Source organism: Grammomys surdaster, unplaced genomic scaffold (genome assembly GCF_004785775.1).
Source record: "Grammomys surdaster isolate TR1022 unplaced genomic scaffold, NIH_TR_1.0 125753, whole genome shotgun sequence".
Lineage (NCBI taxonomy): Eukaryota > Metazoa > Chordata > Mammalia > Rodentia > Muridae > Grammomys > Grammomys surdaster.
In genome coordinates this window covers 58,414-79,153 of record NW_021620585.1, presented here as the reverse complement: position 1 = coordinate 79,153, position 20,740 = coordinate 58,414, and the positions used below count along the sequence as shown (strand labels likewise).

At 40.7% G+C, this 20,740-nt stretch overlaps 1 pseudogene; it reads left to right on the top strand.

Annotated features, from left to right (window-relative positions):
• The window catches only part of LOC114639836, a 28,936-nt pseudogene extending 11,059 nt beyond the window's left edge, over positions 1-17,877 (top strand).
• The last annotated feature ends 2,863 nt before the right edge of the window (positions 17,878-20,740 follow it).

The window sequence follows — 20,740 nt, the reverse complement described above, 5'->3', positions numbered from 1 at the left end:
CTCTGATATCTCATTTATATGAAAATCTCTTGAAGCTGAGGCCTGTAGTCACACACTCTACCTGTGGAGAGGTTGGTAGGGGTGTTTCCCCACATGACTGAAAGCTGCTGATCAATGGAGGTCTTTGGCCACCTGTCAGGAGCGTGGGGTCTGGGAGTGAGACCAGACACCTCATGTCAACCCATTAGGGTCCAGGGCTCAAGGCCTGTGCTTGACCAGGAACCAAGCCATCCTTTTCAAAGTCTCACAGAGCTCCATCATTTATTCTGTTCTCACCAGTCATCACTCAACATACACAAATGTTTAAAATTTTTAAATTCTATTCTTAACTATTTTTTTAAAAATGCATTCCCTTGCTTCTATTGGTATGATCTCCTGCATTTCCAGCCATACTCCTTTGATTATTAGTTATTTTATATTCAACTATCTTATGTGTGTCCACTCAGGCCCCTTTGTGTGATATTTTGGGTCCTTGCCATTTCTTTAATTTAGTTTCTCCTTATTTGTGTGTGTGTATTGTTTAGTGTTGTGTGTGTATGTGTATGTGTGTATGATGTGTAGTATGTGTATGATATGTATGTGTTTATGTGTATATGTTGTGTAGTGTGTGTATGTGTGGTGTATATGTGGTGTGTGTGAGTATTTGTATGGTATGTATGTGGTGTCTGTATGTGTGTGGTGTGCTCACAAGGACCAAAGAAGAATGTTGGTGTTCTGTACTGTTCCTGTCCTATTTATTTGAATCAGGGTCTCTAAGTGAATCTGGATCTATTCTGGCAGCCACCGAGCCCCAGTAACCTTCCTATCTCCATTCCCATATTGATGGAGTTACAAGAATGTGTGACCATATCTATTTATGTGAGTTCTGTGATTTGAACCCAGGTCCTTCCCACTTGCACAAAAGGAGCTCTTATACTCTGAGCCATCTCTTTAGTCCCCGTTCATTTAAGGTTTCTTAAACTAATAATCAGCAGAAGGAGTAGCATCAATATCATTTGTGTGTGTGTGTGGTATGAAAGGGTATATATGCTGTGATATGCATGTTAAGATCACAAGATAACTTTGTAGACTCAAGTCTTTCTGTACACGTTTACATGTGTCCAGGAACCAAACTCAGCCCACCTGGCCTTCTCAAAAAAAAAGTACCTTTATGTACTAATCAATCTTACCAACTCTTATATAATCTTGATTCCTAAAAAAAGATATTAATTTTTAAGGAAATTTCTTGTCATAGAAGAACTGAGAAGAAAGTGTAGAGATCTCCAATCTACTAGTGCCCATGTGTACATGTAACACCCACCCCACCATCCAACAACCCCACCCTGCAGAGTGGTGCATGTAGGCTTATACTGAGATTGTTCACATAGTTTGAATTTAGGTCTCTGTATTCTATGGGTTTGGGCTAGTGCATAGTGGCTTCCATCATGGTGCATCATGGCAGCAAGAGTCATGGCATCGGGAGTTTGAGGCAGCTGCTCAAACTTCATCCACAGCCAGGAAGTGTGAGTTCTGGAACTTGGCTTGTTTCTCCTTTTTATTCAGTCCAGGAAGCTAGCTCATGGAATGGTGCCACAATTAAGATAGGTCTTCCAGGACTGGAGAAGTGACTCAGCAGTTATGAACACTTGCTGCTCTTCCAGAGCTCACAGACACTTGAAACTCCAGTTTCAGGGAATCTGACACCATCTTCTGGCCTCCATGGCAACACACACACACACACACACACACACAAGTAAATATTTGGAAATAAGGTAAGTAAACTTAGTCAAGACAAACCCTAATAAGCATGTCCAGAAAGCAATTAAATCTAGATAATACCACAAGATCATTCTAGGAAACATGTCTCCTAGGTGATTCCAGATCCTGTCAGGTAAACAATCACTCCCAATTGTGATAATACTTTGCCTTTTTCTCACACTATGACACTAATATGGGTTGGAGAGAATCCTGACTCATGAAATTGCCCTGTTGTGATGAAATAATTTTGGCCTGACAGAGGCAGTCAACATTATTATACAGATCTTAGATTATTAATTCTGGATTAAAATAATTTGACCTTGGGACTGAAGAGATGGCTCAGCCATTAAGAGTATTGACTGCTCTTCCAAAGGACCTAGATTCCATTCACAGTATATTCCATTCATATAGAAGCTCATAGACATTTGTAATTCCAATCATACAGGATCTAATATCACAGGCCCTCTCTTGGCCTCCCTGGACACCAGGGATAAATGTGATACACAAATATATATGCAGATAGAACTCCCATCCATGTAGAATATGTTCAAAATATAATAATAATTTGGCCTTTTTCTGGTGTTTCAAACAAACACCAGAGTGGAACTCAGTTTCAGTTTCTGTGAACTGCCTTTCTTTGATCTTCTCTAGAGAGGTGGAATCATAATTTGAATTTCTTCTCATCTCAACTATGATGATCTGCTTTGGCCTTCCTTATCTAAAATGGTTTTTCCTCTTTAGCTTTTTCTAATCTAGAAATGGCAGCACAAATTGTTATTTTTATTTTGGGGGTTATGATGCCATAAGCACCTCCATTCCTTCATAATGTATGAACTGGCCAATCACCCTGATGTGCAAAAGAAACTTCAGGATGAGATTGACAGTGTTCTGCCCAATAAGGTGAGTGGATGGTACACAAAGAGGGAAATCAGAGGTAAAGGACTAACAAGAACATGTCTCACTTGCAAATGACAATTTTTACAGAGAGCTACACAATGGTTCTACCACTCAGCAAGAATCTAAAAGAGAAATAATAGTGTGTGACCGTGAAAGAATATCTTGGTTTCTGGTGCATCACTGGCTAGAGATGATCAGAGACCCTGCAAGGGACGGCATACATTTCACCACACTCACAGACTCCAGGATCCTGACATGTAGCCAAAGATCTCCATTAATTCACACTTTTCAGTCACATAGGACAATGCCCCTACAGCCCTCCCAAAGAGAGGTATGTGTCACCTAGCACAGGTAGAGGGTGTGACTACAGGCCTCAGGGCCTCAAGAGGTCTACATACTAATGAGATACCTAAAGGACAGAGGGTATAGCCAATTAAGCATTTCTTTCCAGACCCTCGTCCATCCTCCCTCCCTATTTAACTCAGGTCTGTCCTGAGAAATGGGGAGGTACAGCCAGATTCACTTCCAGCCATGACAATAAACCTTTTAAAACCATGAACTTCTTCATGTCTTTGGTGGCCCTCCATGGGGGAACTGTAGTGAAGTTCTTTGACTACCAAGCCACTGCTTAATCTCCCACTAGAAGACTTCTCTAAGTCCAGCCATGGAGCTCCGCCAATTCAAGCAAGCTAGCCAAGCCAGCGATCCAGCCAAGTGAGTCCCAGTAACCAAGATTCTCTAGCCTGCAGGGCACCACCAGAGGCCTCCCTGTTGCCCCTCTCAGCTGTGGGCCAGTCCAGACCATATGCCTTCACATCTCAGTTCTTCTGTAGCTCCCAGAGGCGTCTAGGAACCCAAGGACAGAGACCACCAGTCTCCTGGTCAGCCACTTCAGCCCCAGAGACCCCCAAACCAGGAGCTCTGCCCCTGCAGAACTTCAGGCTGAGACTTCTCCCTGCCTGGGCAGAGCCTCATGGCTTCTAAGCCCAGAGTTTGTCCAGTGCCTCATGGAGTGTACTCAGTCAAATTCCCATGCTTCTGCCTCCCTGAGCCATGGCAGACACTCAGGAACCACAACACAGCCCAACAGGACCCACATCCATGCACAAGCTACAGCCCCACATAATGGGAGATACATAAGACATGAATGTGACCCATAAATACACAATCTTTACTAGAGAGCTGGTTCTGGTGGACCTGTTATATATAATGACAATAAAATGAGAAAGGAGATTCCCAGGAAACCTGTGTCACTCTTAAGAATAAGCACCAATCCACACGTCTGGACAGTTATCTCTGCTGATATCTGTGGGGTGCTGTCCTGGCTACCTAATGTATGCTAGCCTGGCCTTCATTGATCACAGAAGGCTGACTATACATTAGTCTCAATGGCTCTGATGTCCAGTCCAATAGTATGGAATTTATGAGTGTAATGTACATAAGTTGAGCTAAGTTTTTTTCCCTATGATTCATAATGACATAGATGTTGTATCAGACTACTTCCTATCAGAAGTCTTGGATGTTAGTTAACATAACTTAATAGTTTCTTTGAGTATCCATGCCCTTTTCGGACAATAGCCTTCTTTAAAATCAGTATGCCAGACAGGTTCTCTCATCCCCTTGGGAGTCTCCAGATCAAATACTTAGAACTGGCTAATGTTTCAACCCCATCTATTCACTCAGTTATATAGCTAGAGGTGAAGAAGCTTAGGGATTTTCCAGTCTCTCCAGCTCCTAAGCCAACTAGTTGTTGTTGTTGTTTTTGTTGTTGTTTTATTTACTCTTTACTCTCGTGTATGTGTGTAAGTGCCCATGCCACAGCACATGTGTGGAGGTCAGGGAATAACTTGCAGGAATCTTGTCTCTCTTTCCAAAATTTTGTTGCTAACGACCAAGTTCAGACCATCAGAAATGGCAAATATCTTTACCCCAGACCCATCTCACACACCTTCTAAAACAAGTTTTAAATCTCTACAAGATAGTCTTTTGAATGTCATGCAAGGTAACAGAAATTTTAATACCCATATTGAGCATCTTCTTGCTCAACTGAAAGGTTTGGAATTGTGAAGTTATTTGGGACCCATGGGACTATTCAGGCAGAGTCGGGTAAAATAGATCTCTTCCTGAGTTTATCATCAAGTCTGAAAGCAACAACTGTTATGCTCATCCAGCTACCAAGGATGCGATTGCACGTGGCTTCTGGTCTTCATTGGAAATGGCTTTAAATATTTTAAAATGTATAGCCTTTTAAAAGTTATCACACAAAGCAATGTGAGTCACTGGGCCATTCTAATATGCATGGCATTAAAGCTGCCTTGTGCTCATCTTCCTCCCTCTTTGCCCTCCCGGATACTTCCTCCCTGGCCTCTCTTGCCAGTATTCTCCCTTCCACCAAATTGTATGTGGAGCTGTTTCGTTCCCCCCCTCCCTCCCTCTCTCTCTCTCTCCCTGTCTTTCTCTCCCTCTCTCCCTCATTGCCTGCCTCTCTCCATCACACCACACTATTTTTGATTCTTGTTTGCCTTATATAACCTAATGATCTCTACGTCCACCTCGTTCCAGAAACCTTTATGGTTTCATATCTCTGTAGTAAAATCATTCTTTTTTGCACAAACACCCCTTTTGCTTTACCCATTCATTCACCTCTACTTGGACACCAAATCCAGTTGCTTTTCTTAGCTATTGTGAATAGTAAAACAATAAAGAGAGGATCACCAGTATCAATGTAGTGTTGACCTAGAGTCTTCTAAATATATACTAAGAGGGTATCAGTTAGCATTACCTGTCACCTTGAATAGCCTAGATTCACCAAAAGAGTCTGTGTCTTGTGGTTGTGCCCAACTGTCTGGCTCTATTGGTGAGTCATTTTACCACAATAAGTTCTCTGAGTCTTAGTGAATGACTATGGGACTCTTTCTGTCAATGAGGGCATTGTTATCTCACTCAGACCTGCATTGGTTTTGAGGTTGTGAGAGGTAGGAGCTTCTCTTGAAGGTGGGCCTCAATTCTCATTCAATCAGATCCTCTGGTTTAACTTATGGAGTACCTTTGACTAACCCTCCTCCCAGAACTGGCACACAGGACAGCTGGAGCCAACCAACTTCAGCTCATCTTCTTTTTTATGAGTTCATTCATTGATTTCTCGGGCTTTTAACTTATCCCACAACTTCCATTGTGTGTTTGTGAAGTATTTCCTCTCTTCCTTTTGCTAGGAAAGGTATCTTTTCTCCTTCAGAATCTTCTCCTTCACCAGATCCCACAGAGACAGCACCTAATCTCTCTTCTTACACAGAATCCTTCATTATACTATCACTAAACCAATCCCATATGAAATCAAAGGAGCTATCATGATGTGGTGTTGTCATTGTCAGTGTGGTTGGACAAGGAGTAGGCAGTTTGTTCCTTGCAATAATGTATTTCCTTGGTGTTGGCTGAAAGTATATTGATATTAGACCAAGTTTTCTGAGTGTCATAATATATTGGTCATATACACACACAGGGAAAAAGAAATCAGAGGATTACAGTGCTGAGCAGGGGGGAATCTGTGCATGGGAGTGTCCCAAATGAGAATGGGGGATCTGAGCATAAGAGTGTCCCAATGGCTCCAGTATTTATAGTTATAACTCATATCTAATCATCATAGGTATTGAATATTTTACTAAAACTAAGCTTTTCCACTAATTGAGGTTAGACCTTAAAGCTTCTAAAGATCAAATCCAAGCCTCATCTGGAAACATCTGTGTCCTTTTCCAAGGTACCTATCACAAATGAAGCCCTGATGGACATGGAGTACCTGGTGAATGAAAGTTTAAGATTGTACCCAATTGCTAGCAGGCTAGACAGGGTCTCCAAAAAGGATGTGGAAACCAATGGAGTGTTCATTCCCAAAGGGACTATAGTTGTGATAACAATTTACCCTCTTCACTGGAATCCTGAGTACTGCCCAGAGGCTGAGGAATTCTTCCCTGAAAGGTACAGATATGTTGGAAAGGGGTTTCCACCATGAACCAGACAGGTTGAATATATAACATCTGTTTTATATGCTATTCCATGCTGTGAAGAGGTACTGTCATGGCTTGAATAGATTTGGTCCCTATAGACACATGTATTTGAATGCTTGGGCCACAGGGAGTGGCACTATTAGGAGGTATGTGCTTTTAGAATAAATGTAGCCTTGGAGAAAATATGTCACTGTCGGGGTGGGCTTTGAGGTCTTATGTTCAAGATCTACTCTGTATGAGAGATAACCTCCTGCTGACAGCCTACCAAAGCAAGTCACTTTCTGACTGCCTTCAGATCATGATGTAGAACTCTTGACTCTTCCAGCACCAAGTCTGCCTTTGTAATATCATGCTTCCTACAATGATGATAATGAACTAAGCCTCTGAAACTGTAAGCCAGCACCAAATAAATGCTTTTCTTTGTAAGAGTTGCCATGGTCATGGTGTCTATTCACAGCAATAAAATCACAAACATAGACAGATACCATGACCAAGGCAACTATTATGAAAGAAAACATTTAATTATATTCTTGCTTGCAGTTTCAGGGGTTTAGTCCATATCATTGTGATGGGGAACATGGTGGCATGCAGGCAGGTGCTATGTCCTAGGAGCTACATCCTGACCCATAGGCAGAGAAGGAGAATCTGGACTTTTGAAACTTTTGAAACTTCAAAGCACACCTCCAGTGAAAATATCTTCGAAGAAGGCCACACCTCCTAATCCTTCTAATCCTTTCAATTAGTGCCACTCCTAGGTGACTAAGCAATCAAGTAAGGAAACATTATTATACAAACTATCACATTTTAATTCCTGGTCCTGACAGGCTTGTAACCGTATTATAATACAAAAAAGGCATTCAGTTCAACTTCACAAAAGTTTATCACAGTCTGAACATTGCTTAAAAGTGCAAAACTCAAAGTCTCCTCTGAGATTCAAGACAATCTCTTAACTATAATCCCTGTAAAATAAAAATGAAAACCAGATTATGTAACTTCCAACATACAATTTTATAGGATGTGCCCTGCCCCCAGCCTTGAACAGGCCAGAAAGACCTTGTTTACTACAATAGACCTAGTAAAAGGACCTACGTGGAGTTATCCACCTTGGCTGCAAGTACAACCTCCTACAGGAACTTAGAAGAGTAGACTGCCTGCTGAGCTTGCCTTGATACAAAATCCAGCTGAAACAAAGGATGGCTTCACCCACCCATCTTGGGCTGAAACAAGAGTGGGTTCAGTGGGGATTCCCCTTTAAATAGAAGAGCTGAGTATTAAAATTTGAGCCTTGATCAGAAAACTTTGTCTTGGCTTCATGCTTCTCTCGCCTCTCTGTCTCCTTTTTTCATTTCCAGCCCTCCTTTCAGGTGAACCCAGTTCATCTGTGGCCACAAGCAGTTACATTGAGAGGGCCATTTTTTGTGAAAACCATCTCTGAAAGGCATTCTTCCTGAAGTTCTCCAAGCTGGCCATGGGAAGCAGTTAATTCCTGCAGGATATCTCTTTATCTATTTTATTATCAATAGCATCTTTTATAAGCTCCCACATGCAGAGGGGTTAGGTTCTGCCTGGGTGACTCTCAGAACTTCTCCAATCATTCTCCAATCAGGTTTTCTTATCCAAAGTTCCTTCTTCTGAGAACTATGAGCAGCATGAATCTATTTGAGACAATAATCTTTCTAATATCTAATTTAAAAACCTTGTTCCTCTGCCTTAAGTAGCTCTTTTAGGCTGTGAACAAATGCCTGTTTGGAATTCACTTGCCCCATGTTTCGATGTCACCCCTAGATGAAGTCAGCATAGGGTCAACCCCTTTTCAGCCTATCCTGTATCCCCTTGATGCACCTCCTGCAACACAGCCTCCAAAAGGTAACTAGTGCTAGCATCAATGCTGTTTATTGCTTACTGTGTGTGGAATACAATTCTTCTTCTGTTTTCTGTAGAGCTCTACCAAAACAGTGCTTCTCAGTAGTTCCCTTCATTCTCAGGCCCTCATTCAGGCACCACCTGTAGATACAAACAGCCATAGACAAACTGGGTTCACCAGAAAGGAAGGCTGGAAATGAAAAGGAGATGGAGGGGTGAGAAAAACATGGAGCCAAGACAAAGTTTTCTGATCAAGGCTCAAAGTTTAACAATCAGCACTTGTATATATAGGGAAAGCCCCACCAAACCCATCATTTGATTTATCTGGATTATGTCTCAAGGCAAGGCCAGAGGGCAGTCTATTCTTCAAAGTTCCTGTAGGAAGTTGTACCTGAAGCCTGGGTGGATAACTAGGTTCTAGTGTAGCAATGTCTATTGTGGTAAACAAGGTCTTTCCAGCCTGCTCAATGCTGAGCAAGGGCAAATCCTTGGAAACAGCTTGAACCATTTTAGATGGCTTGATCCTTTTTAGAGTCAAGGTCAGGAATCAGACATGTTTTCAGTTTTAAAATGGATTGTGTTGCCCTACTGTGTTGGAAAGCAAACCCATGAATAAAATTTAAGACATTGGCTTGAGGGAGAGTGAGTTTGGCAGTCAGACTTCATAGGCCTGTTCACTGTGCCTTATGACTGGGACTTTGTCTTGTTGGCAGTCGTGGCCCTGTTGACATGATTATGTCTGCACACTGAGCATATGGAAGGAATCTATCAGAGTTGATTGATTAGTCTGCTCTCTTGACCATAAATATGTATGGGTTTCCCCATTCTGACTACTTCTGCTTCCTGTAGTTCACAGCCCATCACTTTACTTTTCTTTGACTCATTCAATCATCAAACAGTAAGTGCAGATGATTATTGGGACTGAGTAAGTCAGTGAAAATCTAAATAAGTGTATAGAATATTTGACCTGTACTTCAGCATACTATTGGTTATGAGTCCATATGATTTTCTGTGTAGGGGAGATCCATGTGTATGTACAGGTACTTGTAGGGGTACACGTGTGTGTGTGTGTGTGTGTGTGTGTGTGTGTGTGTTGAAGGAGCTTATATGTGTAGGTGTATGTGCACAATTGCATGAGCATCAGTATTGTTATATCTGAGGTCTGGAGCCACTCTCCAGGTGCCCTCCACTTTTTGTTTGTGACAGGATCTCATTGACCTAGAATTTCAATAAGTGGAATAGCATAGCTAGATAGTGCACTCAAGGGTTCTAATCATCCATGCCTCCCAACTTGCTGCTGTGAGGCACACAACAACATCACCAACTTTTTGTAGCGGTTCTTGGGATCAAACCCAGGTCTTCACCATTGAAATGATCACGGGGTCCCCAATGCAGGAGTTATTGAGAAGATTGAAGGAGCTGAAGGGGCTGGCAACCACATGGGGAGAGCAACATTACCAACCAACCAGAGCTCCCAAGGTCTAAACTACCACCCAGGGAACACACATGGAGGGACCCATGGCTCCAGGTGTATATGTAATTGAACACCAGTGGGAGAGGAGGGCCTTAGTCCTAGGAAGGCTAGATGTCCCAGTGTGGGGGAATTTGAGGGCAGGGAGGTGGAAAGGGTGAATGGGTGGGGACACACCCTCACAGAAGTAAAAGGAGGGTGGAAAAGATAAGGGTTGGGGGGGAGTCAATAGAGAAAGGGGATAGCATCTGAAAGGTAAATAAATAACATGTCTAATAATAAAAAACAGATAATGGAACTACTTATTGAAGACAAGCATTTGAGAATTTTTGTCAAAAATTTAATATCACCCATGTTACTAGGATTCCCAATACTCCTCAAGGACAATTGTGGAAGGGGCCCATGCAAGGTTATGACACTGTCTTCATAAAATTAAAAAATGAGAAGTATATCCCCATACACCACAAATTTATTTAAGTCATGCTCTTTTATTTTAGATTTTTTAAAAAATTGGATGCCAAGGAACTTTCTTCTGAGTATCTATGGCATCATACAATATGTTCCTCACTTATGTCTAGGTGAAAAGGAAGGATCCATTTATGACATATGGCATGATCCCAATCAAATATGTAATATAGGGAAGTGTACATGTTTATGTTTTTTCTGCAGGATACTGAAGGAGCATGGTGGCTGCCAGAGTGCTTGATGAGACATGCTGATGCTGGGATAATGAATGATGCTGAACTCTGAGCTTGCTGAGTGCCCTGACAAGGGTGACTGGGAAGCTGTATTGGATGTATGTCCCTGACCCACCTTTGCTTTCCTATATTCCAGATGGGATAAGCTACCTTGCTTCAAGTTTTTAGACCTTGTGGGACAGAGAATCAAAAAAAGAAGTTATACTGACTCTTGTATTTTTCTAAAAGGTTGTGGAGCTGTGGAAATCCTGAGTGTTTGGCCATGCCCCCAGAACCCAGAGACCTAACATACAGCCCTTGCTAGTTCACGTAAGACATGAGACTAACAGGTCTCTACCTCAAAATTTACGTATTACCTAAAGCCCCGCCCGCTACCAATATAAACAAACCCCTTCCGACATTTTTTGGGAGAGCTTGCCACCACCCGAACCCACCGCTATGCCAATAAATCTGTATGTCTTCAGCTCCACGTTCCTCTTTGAACTCTGGACTCTTTGTGTAAGTCAAGACTCCTGTGCGCCCTGTCTGCATGGTGGGGTGAGGGAGGGAGAGAAGCCTATTCTGCCGGCCCCTGTGTTCTCTACACTCTAGCGGGCAGCAGGACATTTTCTCCTGACAACAGCGGCCTGTGCACCGCCTTGGTGGGGACCCTGGCCTGTGCCATGTCCCGCGTGCCCGGTGTCTCTGCTCTCGGGACCCTGAGGTCACCTCCAGCCTGTGAGCTGTTCACCTCGCGGGTGAGACCAAACCATCAACAGAGAGTGCTGAGCCGCAGGTCCCAGGATGGCCCGCCGTTCATCATCGGTCTATGCTGTTGAGTCCCGCCAGGAAGTGCCGCACCACCCAACAAACGCCCCACACCCCCCTGCCTGCACCAGCTCACGCCCGTGCTGCCACCTGCAACCCCTGGGTGCGAGCCTTGCCCAACAAAGGTGACCATTTATTCAGACTCAATCATGTACTGGTCTAGAAATCAATCCAATATTGGAAGTAACAGTCTTCATTTGGAAGGCTGGATCTGGACATTTTCAGAGACATATTTGGAAGTTAGCCTCAGTTCTCTATGATGTTATTATAGCAAGAGATAAAGTTGGGACAGGATCTGGATTTCAAACAAGTCTAAGATTTATATTCCTGCCTAAAGTTATTTCTTTGTTCCAGCCTAATATTTATATTCCTGCCTCAAATTACTTCTTTGTTCTAGCCTAGGATTTAGATTCCTGCCTGAAATCACTTCTTTCTTCTAGCCTAATATCAGATTCCTGCCTGAAGCCTATTTCCTTATTCTTGGCCAATACCAGATTCCTGCTGAGCAGCCCATTGTTAGTGCATGTATGTGTTAAGGCTCTTTTAATTGTCAAGTTAAAATTACTTTTGTTTCTTCTACAGAATTTATTGTAAGTTGCATTCATTGTATACTTTCTAATTGTATTAGTGTGTTGGAACCTGGCATGTCTGTCACATGGGTTTATCAACCAGCTTTTCTCTTATTGTGCAGAATCTTGGTTTTCTGGGGGAAAAAAGCTTCCAAGTACTGGAAGAAGTGAGTTAGGCTTTAAGCAGAAGCAAGAGGATAGTGGGTTTTATTATTGCTGGTATATCAACTTTAATAACATTAATTGCTAACACCACTGCTTCTACAATTACTTTTACACAAGAAGTTAAGACAGATACTTTTATTAATCATTTAACAAAAAAAAATGTTACTAATGTGTTGAGTATACAAGAGGATTTAGATAAGTATTTAGAATATCAAATTGATGCTCTTTATCCTATTTAAATTATTGGAAGGAGGTTCAGAGATAAGAGTAAGGAGACATCTCAAATGTCAGGCCAACTACCAATGGAGTTGTGTTACTTCTAAAATTTACAATGATAATCATTATAATTAGGAAAAAGTTTAAAGACACTTGCAGGTTACTTGATATAATTCTAAAACCCTTTCTGGAAGTTCTAACTTTGCATAGGGAGATTATGAATTTTAAAACTGCTGTTCTGCTGAGTTTTAATGCTGCAAATAATGTTGATAAAATTATCCATTGCTTAAGGTCAGTGTTTTCATTTTGGCCAAGTGTCATGAATGACATATATAGCTTTATCACACTAGTCCTTTTTGTCCAGGGAATACTGTTATTCCTGACCATCATGTGAAAGCTTGTCTTTAACAGCATCAACATGTTGGCAGCCAGAGTACATGAACTTAAACCTGAAAATGGACCCCCAGACATAGTTACTAATTTAATAGGCTGGCAAGCCAAATGTGGGCAAGATTCTGCACAGAGCCATATCAACCTAAGACTGAAGTGCATTCCTTTTGATAATGTATATTCCACGATGGGTAAGAAAGACATTCTTGTCAGAATGACTTAAGACAGGTTCAGTCTTGTTTATGAAGAATAAAAGGGGAGATGTGGAGAGCTTTGGGGGCTGCTTGGCAGGAATCTGAGATTGGCCAAAGACAAAAAAATGGGCTGCTCAGCAGGTCTCTGACATCAGCCAAGAACAAGGAAATGGGCTTCAGGCAGGAATCTGACATTAGACTAGAATAAAGAAGTAATTTCAGGCAGGAATCTAAATCCTAGGCAAGAACTAAAAAGTAACTTCAAGCAGGAATCTAAATATTACGCTAGGAAAAAGACATGATCTTAGGCAGGAATATAAATCTTAGGCTGGAACAAAGAAGTAGGTTTCAGGCTTGAAAATGACTTTGGGCTAGGACAGGGAAGGAGGCTCAGATATTTTGGTCATCCTAATAAGCCTGTAGAAATAGTGATCACAAGACTTTGTTTGTTGCCTTGCTTGTTCTCTGATTATTTGTGTTTGTTGTCTTGCTTGTTCCTTGACTATTTGCATCTATTGTATTGCTAGTTCCTCAACCTAGAACTGACCTTACTACTTGCATTCAAATAAAACGGTATAAAAGCAAAAAGGAGGAGGTGGAATGGGATATGGGTTTATGGAGTGGGGGAATGGAAATGGGGATAACATCTTAAATGTAAATAAATAAAATATCCAATAAAAAAAGAAACAACAAAAAAGTCATACATGAAGCTACATTAGACATGTTCTGTGCCCCAGAAAATTATTAGACTTTAGCTATTCTACAAAGGAGGGGGAGAAAGCAAAAACAATTCTGAGGAATTATAGAGACAGAGGAAGAAGGAATCAAGGAAAATATGAATGAGCAGACCTACAGAGAAAGGAAAGAAATGAGAGGGGAGGTTAGCAGAGGGAGAGAGGGGAAATTGGCATTCCCTACAGTAACAGAGTTTCTTCACATCCCCGCTAAGTGTGAAGTAGGAACCTTCTTTGCCTTCATTTGTCTAATCCCAATACGATTTTCAGAACAGAACATATCACCATTCTTCATAGGATTTTTTTGTGTCTAAGGATGTGTTTTCTCTTAAAAGGCATTTACTTGAATTTTTTTCAACAACACAGAGAGTGCCTATGTTTCAGTGTGAGAGGGAAGGACCCTTAGCTCACAGGATTTTAGTCAGACCCCTGTAGCAAGGGTTCAGCTTCGAGCCCACAAATATATGCTATGTGATTCTGCTTTGGGTGAACTCCAAACATGCAGCTCTTGTGGTCTCTATGCTCCATCACCTAATTTGAATCCCTTCTGTAGCTCCATGTTCAGCAAGAACAAGGGTAACATTAATCTGTATATACCTGTCCTTTGGGAACAGACCCAGGAACTGCCTTAGCATGAGGTTTGCTCTCATCAGCATGAAACTTCCAGTCATAGGAGTACTGAAGAACTTTACTATCCAGCTTTGTGAGGAGACACAAGTGAGGTAAAAAAACAGTTCTCAGCATATAATATTTCAAATTTTTATATTAAGAGAAAGACTTACATGTGGAAAATAAAATGCTTATCTTAGCTACTTTTCTATTGCTGTGATAAAAAATGACCAAGGAAATTTTTTTTCAAAAATTGTTTAATTGGGCTTATGGTAGCAACAGAACACTAAAGTCTACTCTGATAGAGTAAAAAATGGTGGCAGGAACAGCTGAGAGTTCAGAGAGAGAGAGAGAGAGAGAGAGAGAGAGAGAGAGAGAGAGAATGAATTGTAACAGCCTTTTGAAACCTCAAAGCCCACCCACAGTGATATATTGCCTTCAACAAGAACTTTCTCTGCTCATAATCCTTCCTAAACAGTTGCATCAACTGGGATCCAAGTATCCAAACATAAACCTGTGGTGGCCATTCTCACTGAAACCAACACAGTTCTCATTAATCTTTTCATAATATATGGAACAAAGAATGTATATGTAGCCTGATATGAACTTTAGGATCCTGAACTGACCTTAAACCTGAGCTCAGGTTTCCTCCCTGAGCTGTATCTGAACAAATGAGGAATTCAGTTAGAGTTGGTTCAGATTAGTGGGACAAGGCTATATGAAATCTCCTGGATATTGAGAAGGAGTTAACTGGAGATGCAAAGACATTGTGCATACAGCATACATTAATCATGTTATAATGGTTCATAAGTGGGAGACATAAGTAGGAATTAAGAGAGCTCTTTGGGAGTCAGGTGTTCTGAAATCACTGACTGTACTTTAGAACTACTGAAGAGCCTTGAACGTTGACAGTGTCTGGTCAAATCAGATACATTGGAATAATTTACCACAAGTGTGGCTTAAAAATATACACTTTACTTCTCCTGTACAACCAAAATTGAGAAGTATTGATGTTACAAATTGTTACAAGATTGCTACAAGATATCAAGTACTCACGCCATCTTGCCCATTTGATCCCACATTTCAGGAGATATGCTCCTCCAAAAAATAACTTCCTATTTATACTTTCATAATAAATCTCTGTTTCTTATTTCATCTTCCTCTTTAATCTTATAATTCCAGCTCAGAAAAATACACAAAAAAAACTCAAAGAAACATTCCCAAATTTTAACCATAGCTCATTTATTCCTTTTCTCTGTTACTGGTTATTACCAAACTGTCTCAGACTCACTGGAAGCCCAAGAAATTGCATGGAAAACTTTTTATTAATTATGAAAGCTTAGGCTTAGCTTAGGGTTGTTCCTAATGAGCTCTTATACTTAAATTAACCAGCTTATACTAATCTACATTCTACCACTTGGCCCATTACCTCCTGAGTACCTGGTACCTGCACCTTCCTCCTCATCTGGCTGGTGAATCCTCTCACCTTAATATTTCCAAGCATTCTTACTTCTGGTGTCCCACCTATGGTTTCCTGGCTTGCTATAGGCCATTAGCTCCTTATTAAACCAATCATAAGATGTTGAAAAGAATGTCTACAAGATAAAATTCAGTAATAAGAATAACAATAACCAAAGTCCAGCCTGTAATCAGATCTCTGCTGGCACAGAGATCAGAATTAGAAGACTCCAAAGACAAACTTTACACAGTACACAAAATTATCAGCCCAACAAATGGCTCCCACAGACTCTTCAACATTCAAGTCAATACTTTTTCTCTAAATCATCCAATTCATGTCTCTGTATCTTCTTTGGACTGAAGAATAAACCATTCCTTATATGAAGTATTTGTGGTGCTATGCTGGAAAACATATACATTGAAATCCTTCAGCATATCTTAAAGGGTGGTTGACAGTTGTCTTAAGAGTTCTTAAATCTTTTAAATTTTTAACCATAAATCTTTATGTGTGTCTTTAAAGAACATGCACACAACCCATGTTATTATTCTAAGAAAATGTTAGATTAATAAAATAGGACATGTAAAATGCTAAAACATCTTTCCTGAAGAAATTAAAGACAAATATCTCATTTCAAAAATATGTATTATCTTTATTCTCATTAATGGGTGTGATGATTTGAATATGAATGGCCCAAACAAACTCATATATTTGAATGTTTTTCATCAGAGAGTGGCACTATTTGAGAAGACATATGTGTGGCTTTATTGGCAGAAGTGTGTCACTAGTATGGACTTTAAAGTTTCAAAACTCCACACTAGTCCAGTGTTGTTACTGTCTCTGCCTGTGGATCAAAATGCAGCTCTCAGCTTCTTCTCCAGCACCATACCTCCCTGCTATTGCCATGCTCCTCCTCACCATGATGAGAATGGACCAAGCCCCTGAAACTGTAAGCAAGCATGTAATCAGGCATGCCATGGACATGATGTCTCTTTACAGGACTAGAACATTGACTAAGACAATGGGGACACTATTCATATCACCACCTGATGGTTATGTTCCAACACACATGTATGAAATATATAGCGCCTTCCTGTTCCGTTGCCTTTTTTAAGGAAGGCTAGGAGAACTTTAGTGGGCAGAGGCTGCAGTGTGGCTGTCCTGTAAGATGGTACAACAGTTTTTTAGATGGGTACATGGACAAAGCATTTAGTTTTGAAACTAAGAAGGACTTGGGGACACCTGAGAAGTGTCACTCACAATCTGACACCCCTCCCCCATGATAATTTTTTTTCCTTTTTTCTTTGTACTGAGATCAAATTACTACCATGGATATTTTTATCCTTTAGACTGAAGCTACTGAGGCAAAATGATTATTAAAATATTGAATAACAAAGAAGGTCACCTTTCACACAACCATAGGAATCTAAAATAACAAGGACAAAAGCTTCCTGAAGTCTTTGTCCATGATCAAACTGAGTGGGCACACCTGATGCCTAAGAAATTTAATAGCTGAGCCCCTCCACAGAAGTAAAATTGTGATACAAGCTCAAAATTATCTTATGCTTCAACAAATGTAAAATTAACTTGATATTGCCTTCAAAATCCATTTTCCATATACTTAAGATATGATCTAAAATTTTAACATGTCCTTTTTACTTAAAATTTAAGTCACTAAAGAGCCCAAACAAACAGAACTTTTCCCTGGCTCTGTATAGACAGTAGGTGTTCAACTAATACTTTCCTGTATAAAATATAGATAAGGGCTTTTAGTATCCAGTCTCAGTCATTATAGGCCTAAAGAACTCAGGATAGACGGCTGATATAGATGACAGTTATTTTATCACACATGCTGATATACAATGTATTTTTGTGTACAAAGCATCATGGTCCTTAATATATCTGCTCTCCTTGCTTCTGCCCTTACTGGTGGTTCACTCACTGCTTCTCCTTATGATTGTTCAACTACTGCAGATCCCCATGAATATCAGCAGGCAACAGATTTTCCAACCAGAAATACCCATCATCCTAAAGGTTGTTTTGAGTGATAAACCCAGAAATGAACCTTGAATTTCCCTCAGGAATCATGTTATATTCTTAATGGAGACCATGTCACAGAACACCAGAGAATTTAATGAACTTTAGAATAAGACAAACATAATATGTGATTAATCGACTTTCCCTGATGACTGAGTATTGAGAAATTCATTGAACATGGTCAGTGGCTCTGCAGTGATTGATCTATTGTGTGATTCAAAGGAAATTATTAACTCAATGGTAGATCCCAAGGTTCATCTTCTGAATCTTGTGGGACCATCTTCACTAATTCTAGTAAATTCCATCAATTCTCAATTCTAACTGCAGTAACTATTTCTCTATAGTTCTATAAATAGAAGCCATTGAAATGGATGTTAGTAAATGTGTATCAAATTTTCACTTTGTAAAAATGTATGATGTTAAGAATATGAATAAATGTATCTTTCAAAATGTGTGATGTACTTTTGTCACTATACACATCAATTGCAAAATTATTGAATCAATAAAACAAAATACTGATCCTTTCCAATCACACTTGTGTGAGCCCGTTTGGGGTACCCACTTGACTCTAAAAGTTTGGTGATGTTGATCAATTTTGATTTGACACATTTCTTCAGAAATGTATCCATAGTTTAATTCTGCCATATTTGAAAGATTTATAATATAGCTCAAATGAAACTTCGTACTTAAATTTGACGTAGCATCATCTTCCTCTCCTCGCACACCTCTGAAAGTCCATGTTTTCTTAACCTTCTTTGGAGTCTATGGCTATTAGTATTGTCAACTTCAGAGAATCTAGAATCACCTGGGAGGGATATGGGTCTTCAGGCATGCCTGTGAAGGATTTTTTGATTGAGTTGATTAAGGTGTGAAGTCCTACCCACTGTGGGTGGTATCATGTGGGATCTAGGACTGTATAAGTAGACAAAGGAAGCTGAGCATCAGCAAGCATCCATCACTCTGCCTCCTGATTGTGGATTCCACATGACCAATCTTCAGGCTCCTGCCACCCTGGCTTCGCCTCCAAGATCAACTATTCCCAAGAACTGTGAGGCAGAGTCACCTCTTTCTTCCCTAAGTTGCTTTTGTCATAGTATTTGTCAAAGTAACAGGAAAAGAAATGAAAATTGAATTCATTGTGTGTTCTTCACTGTCCTACAATAGTGACAATAAAATAAAGTTGCTGCCTGGACCCAGGTGACCCTGCCTCCCAGTGTAGTGCAGTAGAAGACACTTAAGCTGTTAACCTCTCCACTTCAAACCCCCTTCTAGCCCACCATCCAAAGATAGGGAAGAAAAAGATGGTAAATAAGGCAAGGGGGTGTACACCTGTTTAGAAGTAGTTCTTTGGGGCAATTCCAATCTCTGTTTGTCAGAATGCCGTAACAGTATTCAGTAGTATTAGAAAACTAAACAAAACCCAGCAGCAGTTGCATGATCCAACAGAAATTACCAAGCCTCCACCAAGGTGGCATGAGTCAGTGGGAATGACGAGGACCAGCCAGGGACATGAGGACAAGTTCTCTGCCATGCTTCTCTCAAACAAAGTGAAGATGAGCTAAGATACAGATGCAAGACCAATGAATACTTTCTGCAAACATGATATGTCCTCCCTCCGGTCTTGCTTCAGCAAAATGCCAGGTAAGTCTGCCTCACCATGTGAGTCTGTAATGCCTGACATATTCAGAAACTTTCCACTTTACCAGTGGTTCATACGTGTCATTTAAAAATATGTTTTGGGTAGGATAAATGGGTCAAAGGGATCACCTGACAACTAAATCCCAATCAGCACCATAAAAAGCCAGAAAAGGTGGTGTATAATTGTAATCCTAGTTATATAGAGGCAAAGACAGGGCCATCCCTAGAGCTTAGTAGATAGATATTCTTGCAGTTAGTGAATTCACTCAGAGTCTCAGTCTCAAACAGTACAGTGAATGTTCAGCAAGATGGCTCAGTGAGTAAGTTGCCACCTGCCAAAATTTACAACCTGAATTCAGTTCCAGGGACCATATGGCGAAAGGAGACAACCATCAATGAGTTCAGTTATGACTTCTACACAGGCTCTGAGATGTATGTACATTTGTGCACATACACAAAAATGTAATTTTAATTAAAACTTATAAAGTAGACAGACATTGAAGAAGACACACTGACCTCAACCTCTGAACTCAATACATATGCACACACACACACAGACACACACACACGTGAATATGTAAATACATATACAAGCAAACAGATACACACACACAAATGATGGCAAAATGAGTGGAAATATTTCCAAGCAATCAGAAAAGTCAAAGAGGGTTAGCTCTCACCTGAACTAACAATCAAGACCAGATCTAAACCAGATCCACACAATCATTGACTATGAAGGCAGAAATATTTAGTTCCTTGGTATCTTGTGGACATGATATCATTACACCCATGAAGTCACAGAAGCCCTGGTTATCTGCACCAGACACACCCAAGAGCAAAACAGTCAACATCCCAGCAGAGGTTTCTAGAGAATATAAGCTGAGGAGCTTGCTATAGTTGATGGCTGATAGGGAAGGGAGAGTCAGTTTTTCTCTAGGGGTATAGCCCCAGGTAGTTACCTCTGCTCCAGTGTATGACCCAAAATGATGTACATATGGGCAACACTAATTATACTTAGTGGGTTACGAACAGAAAAATGATGATGCTGGGTGGAGGATTTGGAGGGTGTTCAAGGGAATTTGAGGGAAGAATAGGTAAGGTATATAAAAAATTTCTTGTGTACATGTGACCCGTGCAATCATCTCGCCAGCAAGACACACGCGGATACCAGGATCCTTCCGCAGCAAACGTCTATTGTTAATGAAAGGAGGAAGACCCCGGGACCTGAAAAGGCACTGCTTATATATCCCTGGAGCGG